The 14,828-nt window shown below is 44.0% G+C and overlaps 1 pseudogene; it reads right to left on the bottom strand.

Annotated features, from left to right (window-relative positions):
* Positions 1 to 7,175: 7,175 nt before the first annotated feature.
* On the bottom strand, positions 7,176 to 7,843 carry LOC131291037 (5'-AMP-activated protein kinase subunit beta-1-like; annotated as a pseudogene).
* Between the last annotated feature and the right edge of the window lie 6,985 nt (positions 7,844 to 14,828).

Below are 14,828 nucleotides of genomic sequence, written 5' to 3'. Positions count from 1 at the left end.
GCAGAGTTTAAATGAATGATTTAAAATGATGCTTTCGAAAGTTGCTAAATTGAATTTGCAAATCAAAATGCAATGCAAGGCGAACGAACTTTCTAATTGCATTCGAGGGAATTGGAGAGAGGAAGACAACAAGTTAAATCTTAATTAACTTCGGTTAACGAAGTAGCTGAAAGATTTGCTTAGTTTTGCAATTTAGACAGTACACGGTTTTGCATATTGTACGAGTTGTTTTGCGCATATTAATGACACTTTGTGAGGCCACGATTGCAATTCGTCTCTACTTAATATTTACATTTTAGGGGAGTTAACCGATTGAGGTCCATTGTTGGGGAACAGGAGAGAAAAGGGTGTCCATACTCACATTAACATGTTTATTAAAATTACATTTCCTAATTAGATAGACATCGATTGAACCATGAAATACCAGAAACCAGAGTTCATGTAAAGAGAAGGAAAGGAGAAAGGTTGTCGGGCTTTCACACAGGTTCAGGTTAGGGAAATCAACTCGGAAAAGAAGCGACTGATTTCCGTCATCAAAAATTCAAGTCGGTAGAAATTCTCTCCATCGTTTCTTCATCAACTGGCGGCGAAAGAAAAGCGATAAAAGAATTATCATTGCTGCATTTGCAAATCGCTGAAGCCGCGATGAAGCACGTTCGAGAAGCGGTAAGCCCTTGGATCGGGAAATATTGATTGATTGCAGTCAACAGCCCTCCAGGCTTCGACTGCCGGTTAATTCCAACGACTTGAACGATCCTCCACAGGTAATCCGTCACACCTTTCATGTTCTTCGCGGGTTCTACGTTCTTTGCAGCGTCCGGACCTTGGTCGGTACTTTCATCTCGCATACCGGAGATCGGCAGCTTGTCTAATCGCTCGAGGAGGTCACCGAAGGCCCCTTCTGTTTTGCACTTCGTGGTTGAATGGAGCAATATTGCATCGATGATGGAACGATCTCGGGGCTTTTCTAGAAGAGAAATATGTTGCGATAAAAATGCACTCACTCTGCAACCTTGAATGGACGTCTTCCAGCTCATTTCAGTTCATCTTACCTGTTCTGCACCTACCGCTGACCTGGCCCTCTCCCTGCCGGTAGTCTTTGCAATTGGATCGGAAGGAACCCGTTGAGCATCGGATCCTCAACCCTCGGCATTTTGTTACGGTTTCTTTCGCATAATTTCCTCGCAGGTCAAAAGAATCCATCCAGTTCGCTCCTCCTAGTTTTCATAGGTAACAACGGTCCTCACGCATGACCGAAGATTTTCCTTTTTCCTCAGCACTATTTTTCTTTGGTGTGGAAATTTGGTGATTGCTTCCGGTGAAACCGAATGGAAATAGATTGTCGTTAAATGCTCAGGTGTTACTCACTGTTAAATGTAGGAATTGTTTAATTAGTGTGAAAGAGTCAGCAGCTCGCTTCAAGTTCCCATTCCACCTTCAGTTGCAAGTTAAATATCAGTATCAGTTGTCGGTGATAATAGAAACTGTTCTGATTGGTCAGACACTCGGCGTGGCTTCGCTTCTACTGAACTTTTGATACCGTTAGCACTGCCCGGCAATGCTAGCCTACTACTACCTACTACTACTACTGCTACTACTGCTTAGTATTTGATTAAGTTCGCTTACCCGTCTCTCATTGTCCATTTATCCATGCGATGTTCGGATTCGTTACAAACTTTCATCAAAATAGGTATTCGAGAACTTTTTTCGTATAATTTGACGATTATCTAAATGGTGTAATTTATTGATTGAATTGAACAACAAGTGAATCAGAGCTGGCGTTGGAGAAGTTGTTTGTCCGAGTCCTTATGACCGCCTGCACCGTCTCCTGCTTCCCTTGTTGGTCGCATTCGCTTACGGATGTTCCTGGCAGCGGCTGCACGTACATAGCATTGGCACGGTTGGCATCCAGGGACGGACCACGTCCGTCACACTGACGCAGTGCATATGAACACCTTCCTAAAAGAGCAAAAGATGCGTTAGAATTCAAGTTGCTGCAAATTGCAACACCCCGAACCACGCGCTTGGAGCTCCGGACTTACCATGGTGTCGCAGAGAATGATTGGACACACATCTGAAAGGTCGGGAGTATCTCTGAAGAACAGTTGCTCCCGGTAGCAGCCCGGACACTCACGCAACAGCGGCCAAGAGCATACGTTGCAAAGAAAGCATCGAAGTCCTGTGGAAAAAAGAGATCACTGTGTCAAACCTTGCTGTAATCCCTACGCAGGAAGCTGTACACCTACCTGGACCACGTATTATCGATTCCTGAAAACAGAACAAACAGACCTAGCGTTAGTACCGGGAAACTTTTTGCGAAAAGTTCTTGAGCTTACCATTTCTCCTGAGTCGTTGGCGTGCCCGCAAAGTATCAAAGCATGGATTCCATTCGAAGACATGTTGCTTGAGAGTTGAGGCCTTCCGACGTCTGGTTTCACTGAACGACGGCGACGAAATGATGCCAAATCTGAACCCGACTCCTTGTACTCAGCACTAATAGGTGGAAACGACCGACATGTGCTCCCCTTCGCACGCACACATCCGGTCCAACCGCGAACGGAAAATTCCACTTCCGCAATCAAAACACCAGATTTCCGGAGCAAGAAATCGCTTACAAACCCTTTATACAAACAATGTGCGTCGCTTGTCTATCGCACCAGATGTTTGTGGGCAAACTTCAAACGTGTGCACGATACTGATGCTGACCAAGCATTTTTGCACACGCGTAGTATAAGAACTTCGAAGTCGAAGAGACGAAGAGGCAATCGCAGAGAAATGCGTTGAACAAAGAGTGAGATATTGAGATCAAACGTCGGAGTCATATGTTTTTGGGGCGAGCATAATGAAGTGTGTGTGTATCAGTATTCTGAACGCAAGAATTCGATGAGATCATTAGTAATACACCATTTGATCGACTAAAGACACAAACATGTATTTCAGACTTAGAGGCACATTGAGAGCTCAAAAGGGAAAGCTGGGAGTTCTCCGGAATTTGACTATGAAGGATGTTTAAACATCCTTTTTTTCGGGTGTGTTATGAACCAAGAAGTACCGAATTTACTGCTTATAGAAGAATTGGTTTGGACCACATAATCGGCCTCTGATGAGCCAGTCTTCCAAGGAAAGAAGGATTATGTAGACAAGGTTGGTTCAGCTCCACACCGATGACTTGCATTTTTTTCTAGGGGTTTTTGAAAATCAGAAATGTTCCTCGGTCGTTTCTTATGTTACTTGCGTTCAGTGGAGAAGCTGGCAAAGATCGAACATAGATGATTTATGTTTTCCGTGCAGAAAATGCAGATTAAGTAGTAAATGCTGCCGACCCGACTGTGATCCTTTTATTGCACACCGAAACCATGGAACTCCTGGAGATGGATATTGGTGTTTTTATTGCGAAACCCAACCCCCATCCCCTCCCACCACCTCCTTCCCTTCCCTTCTTATCCCTTGTGATGCTTCGGATGTTTTGCTCGATCGTTCTGCCTTCTCCCGTCGTTCGCCGGAGTTGCAGCAACCACCCGTGAGTTTTACGGCCGTGTTGGACGCGTTTCGCTCAAACATTTACGCGGCTTAAGAGAAATTAACTCTCCCCCCTTCCCCTTCTTGAGGTCTGCGTCTTCGTCAAAACCCTCAAATTCCCGACGGAAGATTTGTTTCCAGATCAGAATTGTGTCCACGGACGGTGTTCATGCGAGAAATAGTTCAAGTGCGACCAACATTCGAGTTTCCTGCGCCGAAAACAATCGGGTTCGTTGACGAGCGATCACTTTCTACCAAATAAAATAAACAACCAGGGAACGGAGTCTGTGGAGGGTTCCCATGGGGTTCCGAAGCAAATCGTTAATTTACGACTTCTACGCATCGTCGTCGAAACGGTGAACCTTTAGGAAAACTCATAGGAATGACGAAGGCGGTTTCATGCGTCATTCCACCAAATTTGGACTTCATTCCTGCGCCAAGTTTCTCCGAAAGGTTCGACCTGCTATCGGTTATGCGAGAATAATTCCGATAATTAAAGTAAACCAGTTAAATGGAAATATTTTCCTGACCCTGGCCCATTTTCCATTAGTCTCATTGATTATTGTTCATCCACACTCCAGTTTGGAACCGAAAGTGGAGACATAGGCGACAACGGCTCATGTTGTGTGAGTACCTCCTGTCCATTGCCCTCTTGCGTCTCCCTTTCTTCCTCGCATGCAGTTTAACGACTTTTCCTCCGAGGAGCGAGTTTTACGACTTTCCTATCCTTTGCGTTGCGTTTGCCTCATCGACGGCCGCTTCGCGAAGTTCAAAGGACCAAACATATGCCATACTCGTCCTCTCCTTTGTTGGCCGTTTCTTCGTTGGTGTTATCGGCGAGTTTTTCTCCGTCCGTTCGTGTGTAACGTTTTTCTTTTCCTTCGGGCCGTTTTTTCCGCAACCGTTTTTTCGGGCCACACATTTTCTTTCGCAAAACATAGCAAGCCTCGTTGCTCGTGCGCAGTTTGTGTGTTTTTCCACCATTTTTGGGGGTAGAAGATGGAAGAATTGCACACCGGACTGGAAAAACGGTAAATGGCAGATGTTGGAGCGTCGGATGGCACCTTGCATGAGCGGAAAAACTGGTTTTAACTACCTCGTCTCAAAGGGTTTCCAACTCAACGCTTGCTGGCTTTCAACAGATCGGAGTTGTTTTCATAACCACATTCATATTGGTTGTTGATTTAACGAATCATTAATGCTCCCAACAGGATTTGTCATATTTCGTCATATAATCGCCTACGTGACATAAGGCTGAATTGGGGAGAAGGAGTACTCCATAAAACGCACCTAGTTGGACGGTCATCGGAAACACGTCCCTCACGAATGAATGAAGGCAAGCATGTGTTGAATCTTCAATGCGAGAAAATAGACTATTAACTAGACTGTGAGGGACTCGGTTTTCTAACCCATAACTCTTAGTTTATTAGTTTGGGGCCAGAATTTGTTCGTATACGTACTACAAGTGCTCGCCTTAACGCGATCACGTTCCAAGATGACAACAACGATGGAACGACGGAAATAACAACCGACAAACTGTAAAACAAAGCCTAAGAACCTCATACTCCCCGTCGGTTGCTGCGGTTCACTGCAAGGAACATGACCTCATCCTGTGAGGGAGAAGAAGACGCATGAGTGGGGAAAAGTTCGTGTTTGTGTGTGTGTTTCCCAACCCCACTTTTCCCCCTATCACCGGAAACACGGAGATCGCCGAAGTCTGTACCGTACGGGTATTGTTCGATGTGTATGTTTCATGCTTGCAACGTAATCCGATCACCGTCTTGTAAAATGCATCTGCCTCTGTCAAAGGCGATTTGTGTGTACATGTGTTTGTTTGCATCAATTTGTTACCCTCTCCCAGCAAACCTCAGCTGCTCCGAGCGAAGCGTTTTCATCTGTAGACAGACGTTCGGTGAAGTCAGACGTGTCAGTTAGAGCTCCTCGTAAGTTTATCATTTTGCAGCATGGTTTCCAACTTCACATCGTCAGGCTATGGTGAGTCGGTAGCTGCTAACGTTGGGGTGATGTCACATTTCATTCATCCTCCCATTTAATAGGTCTTCGGTACATGGATTGCTATGACTGTACGCGGTACATGACCAACGTGTGCCCTGAGTGTTTCCAGCTTCAGCTGCTCCACAACAATCGCTTGGATTTATCGCATATTCGCCACATCGTTGTGAGCCACACAATGGTAAGTGTAACATCAAACATAGTGCGCCGAGTCCTAGTTTGCAGTAGCATGCAATTTAGTGCATCTTCTGACCTTTGTCACGCTTTCAGATGTACTGCTACTGTGGACGGGGAGTTTTCCGACCTTTGACGCCAGATATTCTAGTGGAAGTTGCAAACGGCTCCATTCCGGTCCAACCGACTCCTCCCAACATGGTCCCTGGTGTAAACATCGATCCTGCTACGGCCTATGGAGCGGCAATCGGATCTGCAGGAGTTCATCCTGTCGCGAACCCACACGGCATGCAACAAACCTATATGCAAATGTGGGTAACTCAGTCTGACAGTATTCAGTCATATGGAGTAATTCCGGGAGGCACATATCCAGTGGTATCCACACATCCAAACACAAACTCAGGAGTCATTCCGCCTATGCAGATAACACCTTTCAATAACAGCATTCAATAATAAAAGCAATGATGTAGGTTATACAACATGCAACTATTTAGAAATATATGATATGCTTCTCGAAACGCACCTTTTTTTCATTTTTATGGTTATGGAGATGCCAATGATATCTTGAAGCGAGCTGCTGACTCTTTCACACTAATTTGAAAATTTCTACAATAGAGCCATGGCACCTGCGCATTTAGAGACACGGTTCCACCGGAAGCATGTTTTCACACCGAAGTGGAAGGGGAGGAAAATAGTGATGAGGAAAAAGGAAAATCCGTTGCTACCTATGAAAACTAGGAGGAGTGAACTGGAAATGGAAATTATGCGACAGAAACCGTTACAAAATACCGAGGGTTGAGGATCCGATGCTCGAGGGTCGAAAATGTTGGCTTCACCCTCCTTCCGATCCAATTGCAAAGACTGCCGGCAGGGAGAGAGTCAGGTGCAGAACAGGTAAAATATATATGAAGGTGTTGCCTCATGATCTTTCCAACATCGATGCAACATTGCCCTTTTCGAACACGAAGTGCAAAACAGAAGAGGCCTTCGTTGGCCTCTTCGAGCGATTATACAAGCTGCCGATCTCCGGTATGCGAGATGAAAGTACCGAGTGGTGTTCATTGTTGACGGAATCCCTGCCTTTCTGTCCTGTAACATCTACCTCTAACACATCTTCGTGACTCTCGATGTACAATCTTTATGCGCGCTTGTGTTTGAACCAACACGTTTTCACTACAATCTACTAAATGCATAATTGATCAACAGTGAAGATTGTAGACAAAGGTGCAGTTCCTCCAAAGCCACGAATCATAGGATCAAGTGCATTCTCGGCTGAGAAAAGATAGTAGGTGAGTATACGTGGAAGAAAATGGAAATCTCTGCTACATTAGTTGATTAGTAGGCCGAACGAAACTTCTAAGATGTTAGTTTTTGGTTACTTAGTCTTCTATATTAGGTCTCATATGAAATCTTGCCTGTGCTGTTGTCTGCGTATTGTTCGCCTCACCTCGCGACATGTGGTCACATCTCTAGATGGGTTTGTTGAACTCTGTGGTGAGGTGCTATTTCCGGTAACGATGGTTCGTACTCAGCACCGTTACGCCGTTCTCGATCGAAGTCACGTATAGATGGTTCAACATGACGTTGTTCGGTCGCGGAAGAAGCGTTGGTTCACACTAGGAATATTGCATTAAAAGAGATAAATGAACATTCAATCGGAGAAGAACTGGGATAGTAGGGTGTCTTGGTTGAGAGGATCCTGCAACAGCTGGTCCTCGTCCCATGGTGTTGCCGTTGGAATATCTTGGCCCCGCTCCTTCGATTCAACCTTGCACGTATCTTCGCTGTTCTTGAGGAGCGCTTGGAATACTCCGAATTCAGTTTGACGCACGGTACCCAGGTTGTTCGTAATGCCCTTGTCTCTTACAACGCACTTCTACAGAATATAATAAACAGTGATTGCGTGAGTCATAGCACAACACCAGGACACCTGTGTTCAACAACGTACCAGCTTTGGATCGTGCATCCATTCGCCATCGACAAGAAACTTATAGTGGTGATCTCCCTCCGGTATGTTAACGATGGTGACGAATGAACCGTGCGACTCGACCATCGACAGTGCCTTCCACTCGGAAAATGTTCCACCAACGTAGACCAGCTTACCACCACCACACCACTGCAACACGGTGGGTACCATTACCGCTGAACAGCATCCTCCTGCTGGCCGGCAGCTGGGTATGCCACGTCCGCCTCAGGTTCTGGAACCGGCTTGAAGTGCGCATATGGACCTCCTTCCTTCTCCGGAAGCTGTTTTCTATCGAATCGTTTAGTCCGGATCTATGTGTCTTACTTGTATGAATACTCGCTGCATTGCCCATGCTATTGTGAGATTAGTTCTGATCGTTTACGAAACGAAACACTCTTGTAAGGTTTGACGGAAAGCTGCAGCATCGTCTGATAAAGGACTTGATGGCGATAGGTGGCACATTGTGTCATGACTAGAGGTGGGTATGCTGATCCTTAGAAGGATCAGGCGCGTTCCAGATCGCTCAGTGAGATGCGTTCAACGCTTACGGTGATTCTTCCGCAAATTAAAAAAAAACCCATTCTATTAGTCCTCTACTTGATGTATTCCAAAACCTTCTAATAATAATTATAATCTACTCCTCAAATCTTACTATATACCAGACTTTCATGATACCTATAAAAATAATTATACTACAGGGTTTTTCAGATGATGTCATAACAGTAGCAGTATTTGTTCTAACTGCAGCACATAATATTATATCAGCATCAGTTGATTTTATAACGCAATCATGTTTATTATAACTTTGCCAATTGAAATCAGATTCGTAGCAGTTTATATTGAGCCATCCGGAACCGCTAGTTGGCAGTCGGAGTCGGCTCCGAACTAACGGCTCCTCGGAGATTTATTAATCGAGATATATTAAACGAGTAGATATTGACGTTCGTGAAGTAAATTTGAAAGAAAAAAATTTTGGAATAAAATCGAGGAAACAAACACGCAAATATAGCCAACAATTTAAAGCTTATTATAAAAAGATCTAAGAATTGACGCTGGACGGAGCAATACTGCTGGTGCACACACTTTCATTCGAAAGATTTTTCATGCAATTGCATCGACATTGAGCAGAACATCTTAGATGAACTGTTAAACTCGTTTTTTAAGTAGATTCATTTAGTAGCAATTCAAGATTGCAGAACTCAATTGACCATTGACGGTTCCTTAAGCTATTCTTTCACTTAACATCCTGACCAAAGTCGTCGTCGTGTGTCGTGTCGTTTTGGTTCTAATAAACCACGTTATATGGTTTGGTATTACTTTTTTTGAAGGTGCACAACCATCTCATTTTCTCACGAGACGCCACTGATTAATTTCTATTTAATACGGTAAAATTACCCATTACTGTAAAACTAACCCCGCTCCAGCCTGTCTATCATTTATGTTACGGCCCCTTTAAATCCCCCACCGTTACGAAGAATCAATACCGAACTGATTGTACAAAGCAGTCGGAAGCGGGCAACCTGCCTCACCTCGTTCCAATCTTCTGCCGTACAAACGGCATTACATCGTATGAGTCAAGAAGAAAGCACGTCACTATAAACTAATTTCGCAGTAATTGGGAACGACGAAAACCAAGGCCGACGGAAAACGAGGTCAACCAGTATTGCAAATACTTGCACACCTCATTCGCTGCTTGTTGCCAGTGGCGTGCGGACGTGACACAGGTGCGCTCGCTGTTTTCATCGGTTGGGTTCTCGGAAAATTGGAAGGATGGAAGGAAGCATTAGAAGTAAGTATAAAACCCGATTGCACGTTGGTGGTAGCGTTTACTGAAGTGCGCCATGAAAATGGCTTGTTGTTTATTCCAAATTGTTTATACCGTTTTTCTTTTACACTCAAGGAATCTTTGGCTCGCGACGGGACATAAATGAGGATATCTGTGGAGTCTGTCGCGAAAGGCTCGAGGATAGTTGCGGTTCTTGTGCTACTCCCGGCAAAGCCTGTCGTCCTGCTTTAGGTGCTTGTTCCCATTATTTTCATATGCACTGCATAATGAAGTGGCTGTACGAGTTTCGAACGTGTCCAGTGTGCCGCCAACCTTGGTTATTCCTCATAGTATAGGCGAAAAGTATAAGAATCGTTAGCCGCATGATGGCAACGCGGATTAGTGAATAAAGGAGATAAAGTGCATAATAATTGGAGAAAATTGGTTTTTCGCCGTCGGTTGATGACGAAGTGGTGCTTCTTTTCCCAGCCTTTCTCCTTTCCTTCTCGTTGCTTGAAGTCGCTCTGATGGGGTCGAAAACGGTCCGCCATTTGTTTTGTGGTGTTTCGTGATTCAGTCTTTGTTTATCTCTTTTTATCATCCAGCACTCATACGCATGTTCCGAGCCAGTGTTCCCTCTTGGAGATACAGAAATGAAAACTTGATGCGGTTTCATGTTACGCTCTGATGGTCTTCCGATCCAAAGGAAACCCGCCCGGAGCACGTGCGTATTGGTCTCCCATCCGGAGGAACAATCGAGAGTTTTGGTCAAAAAGATATGTTAATCTTTTATGTGTGTGTTTTTTTTTGGTTTGACTCGATTTTCGTTTGTCGCGCCTGAAACAGCTCAAACCGCAAAGCTGACTCTGCGTTCGTGTGAGAGTGAGAGGAAAAAAAAAGAAGAGTGTAAGACGTAAGGAAAGCGTGGGGCAGAGTGTGCGGTCGGAGCGTGGGAGGACGCGCGCAAAACGTCTGCGTAAAACAACGTGTGCGAGCAATTAGATTTTCCCTTCGCGCGGAGCGAAGAAGGTGAGGCATGGGGAATAGATCCTTCCACGAAACGAAGAAACCTGGACAGGGGGGATGGCAAGCGGTAGAGTGTGCCGATCTTGGAACGGCTGCTGCTTCTTTCGCATATCGCACACACATGGAGCAAATGGAGAACTACAAGCGAACAACAGAAGAAAACGACACGTGGAAAAAAGTGAGTTTCAAAAACCCAGTGCTTTAGAAATTGGTGCAACATCAGTTCGCCGGTAGTTAAATAGGTTTACGGGGAAAAACGAAACAGAAAACCCTAGCAGTCTGTGTGGGTTTTTTTTATAATTTTATGGGAAATATTTTTCCCCATGAACCATAAAAGTAAATGAATGACGAGTATAGTTCTGATATCGGAATTTCTCTTATTTGCTTTCCAATACAAATTACTTATTAAAAATTAAAAAAAAAGATCTTGGAAGAAATGAAGAATCTTGGAGAAAATAATGAACACATCAAGTCTATTGAACTTTCCAAATACTAAGTTGTTGTTGTTGGTTGAACACACGAATGGTTTGGTTTTGGAGCAATTTAGTTTGATAATTCTGTTTTGTTTATTCGTTCAGAAAGACATTTGCCGCCTTTGACATCAGGTTTTCTATGATGTTTCGTTTCAAAAGTATCGTTTTGATAATAGTAGAACAAAGAGTAACGAGTTTGGTAGATGGGAAAAATATTTCCCTTGGTCGTGAAAGGGTTAAACACATTAACTTACGAAATATTTCTCATCTGTCCGTCTTTTCAATTCATTTCAGGCAATTACCAGGTTTTTCTCTTGATCTATGGATACCTATTGAGCTTATACTCTTCCAACCGGGATGAGGTTTTGTGTAGATGCAGCTTTCTATCTACCGAATCTACTTCGTTCGCTTCACTAGATTCTTATTTCTATATTAATATTAATATAATAATTTAATTTTAAGTTTTCGTGTTATTTTTAGTATTATTGTTAATATTAATATTTATTTATTCTATTTTGTCTGAACATGAGGACTAAACAAAACTTAAAATAAGATTACAAAAAAACAAGGGTTGAAGAACGTAAACCCTAACTCAGGCTTTAAATAAAGGACATGCGGGGACCAAGAAGGATGAGAAACCGTTAGCAGAAAGAAGACATAGTTAGAGTAAAGCAGGAGTAGAGGAATTTGAAGAACGGAAATGTATGCATATCATGCACTAAATATAGGCCCGTGTAATGGGGAATGTGGAAATCGAAATGTGGAGATTTCGAGATGAAATCGAGAGTACATTACCGGCCATATTAAAAAGGGTTAGAGAAAAGGGAAATATCCGACCATGCGTGAGCATCGTTTCAGCCTGTCTATGTTGCATATGAAAACTAGGAGGAGCAGACAGGATGGGTTCCTTCGGCGCGCGTGGCAATGAAGCGAAAGGAAACATAACAAAATACCGGAGGATTTTCCGGATGGAGGGGTGACAAACGGCCATAAACCCAAGCTTCGAGGGTCGAGGGTCGGATAGCGTGCCTTTTGCCCTCCGCCCGATCCAATCGTACAGGCTGTCGGTAGGGAGGGCGTCAGGTCAGCTTAAGTTGGTAGAAGTCCATTGAAAGTTGCAGGAAGAGAGAACGCCATTTTTACTTCATTACATTTTCCTTCATTCATCTTTTCTTTCTCAAGACTCGTCATCGGTCGAACATCGGTACAGGATGGCCCTTTTCGAAAAAGAAGGGATCTTTGTTGACCTCTTCGAGCGATTAGACAAGCTGCCGATCTCCGGTATGAGAGATGAAAGTACCGACCATTCTGGTATGGATTAAAAATTGCGCTGAGACGAACGTAGAAGCCGCGAAGAACATGAAAGGTGTGACGAAGCGCCGAAGGTGTGACGGAAGCTCATTCGACTGGCATCAATAAATATAATACCCACCCCTTCTCCCTCTTCCTCACAGTCGGCTTCGTTTCATAAAAGTTTAAATGAAGTAATAAAATTGTACGTCCGCTTCGAAGGATTTTTCCGTCCACGGTTGGTTCTGCTGTTTGCGAGAAGAGAGCGGCATATATGGTTCGTTTGCACATTTCAGTGTCCAGTGCAGTCACTTGGTTCGTCTCTTTGGCTGCGGTGTATCATTTCTTCGCCATCGGTCAGTGAAGTCAGACGTGCCAACAACAGCTCTCAAGCAGCCTTCCTCAAGATGTCGGACAATAATTTTGCAGTTTTGCTGCGAGCCTACGGCAACGGAACAGAGCAAATGGTAAGCTCAGTTACTTTCCGCACTCTTCTCCAACGGTACTAACGAAAGGTTTTTATCTTGTCTTACCTCTAATTGCAGTCTTCTATAATGCGCTGTTCCGGTAAGTGTTTTCTTACCAACGATTGGGGTTTCTAAATTGTGAGCGGTGTTTAAAATACTTATTTGAACTTTCTTTCCGTTTCCATCAGGCCTTTATAATTATCTGTGCGAAGTTTGTTCGTGGACTTTGATGCACGAATGCCCGACCTGCTACCAGCAGCAACAGTACTTCAGGAATACGCCCGACTTGTCGGGAGTATGCCCAATCATCCTAAGCGACACCAAGGTAAGTCCGTAGCTCCAAACATTGGTTTGCAGCAGCAGCTTGCATTTTAACATATTCTTTGATCTTTCAGTTTGGTTGTCATTGGCACTGTTATTATTCGGACAATGTTTGCCGTATCTGGACGCCGCTTAGGATAACTATTCAAGGAACTACAGGCGAGCAGGGAGCACAAACAACTTCGCTAACGTTGAATCGCTAATTATTGTTTGATTTCAATTCAATCAGTAACAGATACTATTTAGAAAATGATCATATAAATATATGAAATGCTTCTTTGCAAGTATTTTCATTTCTTTTTCTATGAAAGTTTCCACCAATCCGAACATAGAATGGAAGTACTTACTTACTTACAAAATACTAAGCAGTAGTAGCAGTAGTAGTAGGTAATAGTAGTAGGAAGTAGTAGGCCAGCATTGCCGGGCAGTGCTAACGGTATCAAAAGTTCAGTAGAAGCGAAGCCACGCCGAGTGTCTGACCAATCAGAACAGTTTCTGTTATCATTAACAACTGATACTGATATTTAACAAGCAACTGAAGGTGGAATGGGAACTTGAAGCGAGCTGCTGACTCTTTCACACTAATTAAACAATTCCTACATTTAACAGTGAGTAACACCTGAGCATTTAACGACAATCTATTTCCATTCGGTTTCACCGGAAGCAATCACCAAATTTCCACACCGAAGAAAAATAGTGCTGAGGAAAAAGGAAAATCTTCGGGCATGCGTGAGGACCGTTGTTACCTATGAAAACTAGGAGGAGCGAACTGGATGGATTCTTTTGACCTGCGAGGAAATTATGCGAAAGAAACCGTAACAAAATACCGAGGGTTGAGGATCCGGAGCTCAAGGGTCGAAAATGTTGGCTTCACCCTCCTTCCGATCCAATTGCAAAGGCTGCCGGCTGGGAGAGGGTCAGGTTAGCGGTAGGTGCAGAACAGGTAAGACAGAAATGAACTGGAAGACGTCCATCCAAGGCTGCAGAGTGAGTGCATTTTTATTGCAACATATTTCTCTTCTAGAAAAACCCCAAGATCGTTCCATCATCGATGCAATATTGCTCCATTCAACCACGAAGTGCAAAATAGAAGGGGCCTTCGGTGACCTCCTCGAGCGATTAGACAAGCTGCCGATCTCCGGTATGCGAGATGAAAGTACCGACCAAGGTCCGGACGCTGCAAAGAACGTAGAACCCGCGAACATCATGAAAGGTGTGACGGATTACCTGAGGAGGATCGTTCAAGTCGTTGGAATTATCCGCCAGTCGAAGCCTGGAGGGCTGGTGACTGCAATCAATAAACATTTCCCGATCCAAGGGCTTACCGCTTCTCAAACGTGCTTCAACGCGGCTTCAGCGATTTGCAAATGCAGCAATGATAATTCTTTTATCGCTTTTCTTTCGCCGCCAGTTGATGAAGAAACGATGAAGAGAATTTCTACCGACTTGAATTTTTGATGACGGAAATCAGTCGCTTCTTTTTCGAGCTGCTTTCCCTAACCTGAACCTGTGTGAAAGTCCGACAACCTTTCTCCTTCCCTTCTCGTTGCTTGAAGTCGCTTTGATGGGGTCGAAAACGGTCCGCCATTGGTTTTCTGGTGTTTCATGGTTCATCATATGTTTATCTATTTATATCATCCAGCACACTTGCGCATGTTCCGTGCCAGTGTCCCCTCCTTTGGAAGCGTCTATGTCTCATCTAGCATACACTCATCCCCTTCTGTCTTCCTATCTTGTTTAAAGATAATTTCACTGCTTTTGGTCAACTTGATGGAAAAGAGACACTTACATGCTCCTTACTAAGTTTATTATCT

The sequence above is a fragment of the Anopheles ziemanni genome, chromosome X (genome assembly GCF_943734765.1).
Source record: "Anopheles ziemanni chromosome X, idAnoZiCoDA_A2_x.2, whole genome shotgun sequence".
NCBI classification, from domain to species: Eukaryota; Metazoa; Arthropoda; class Insecta; order Diptera; family Culicidae; genus Anopheles; species Anopheles ziemanni.
Note: the sequence above shows the minus strand (reverse complement) of the source record. Positions and strands in the feature narration are given on the sequence as shown.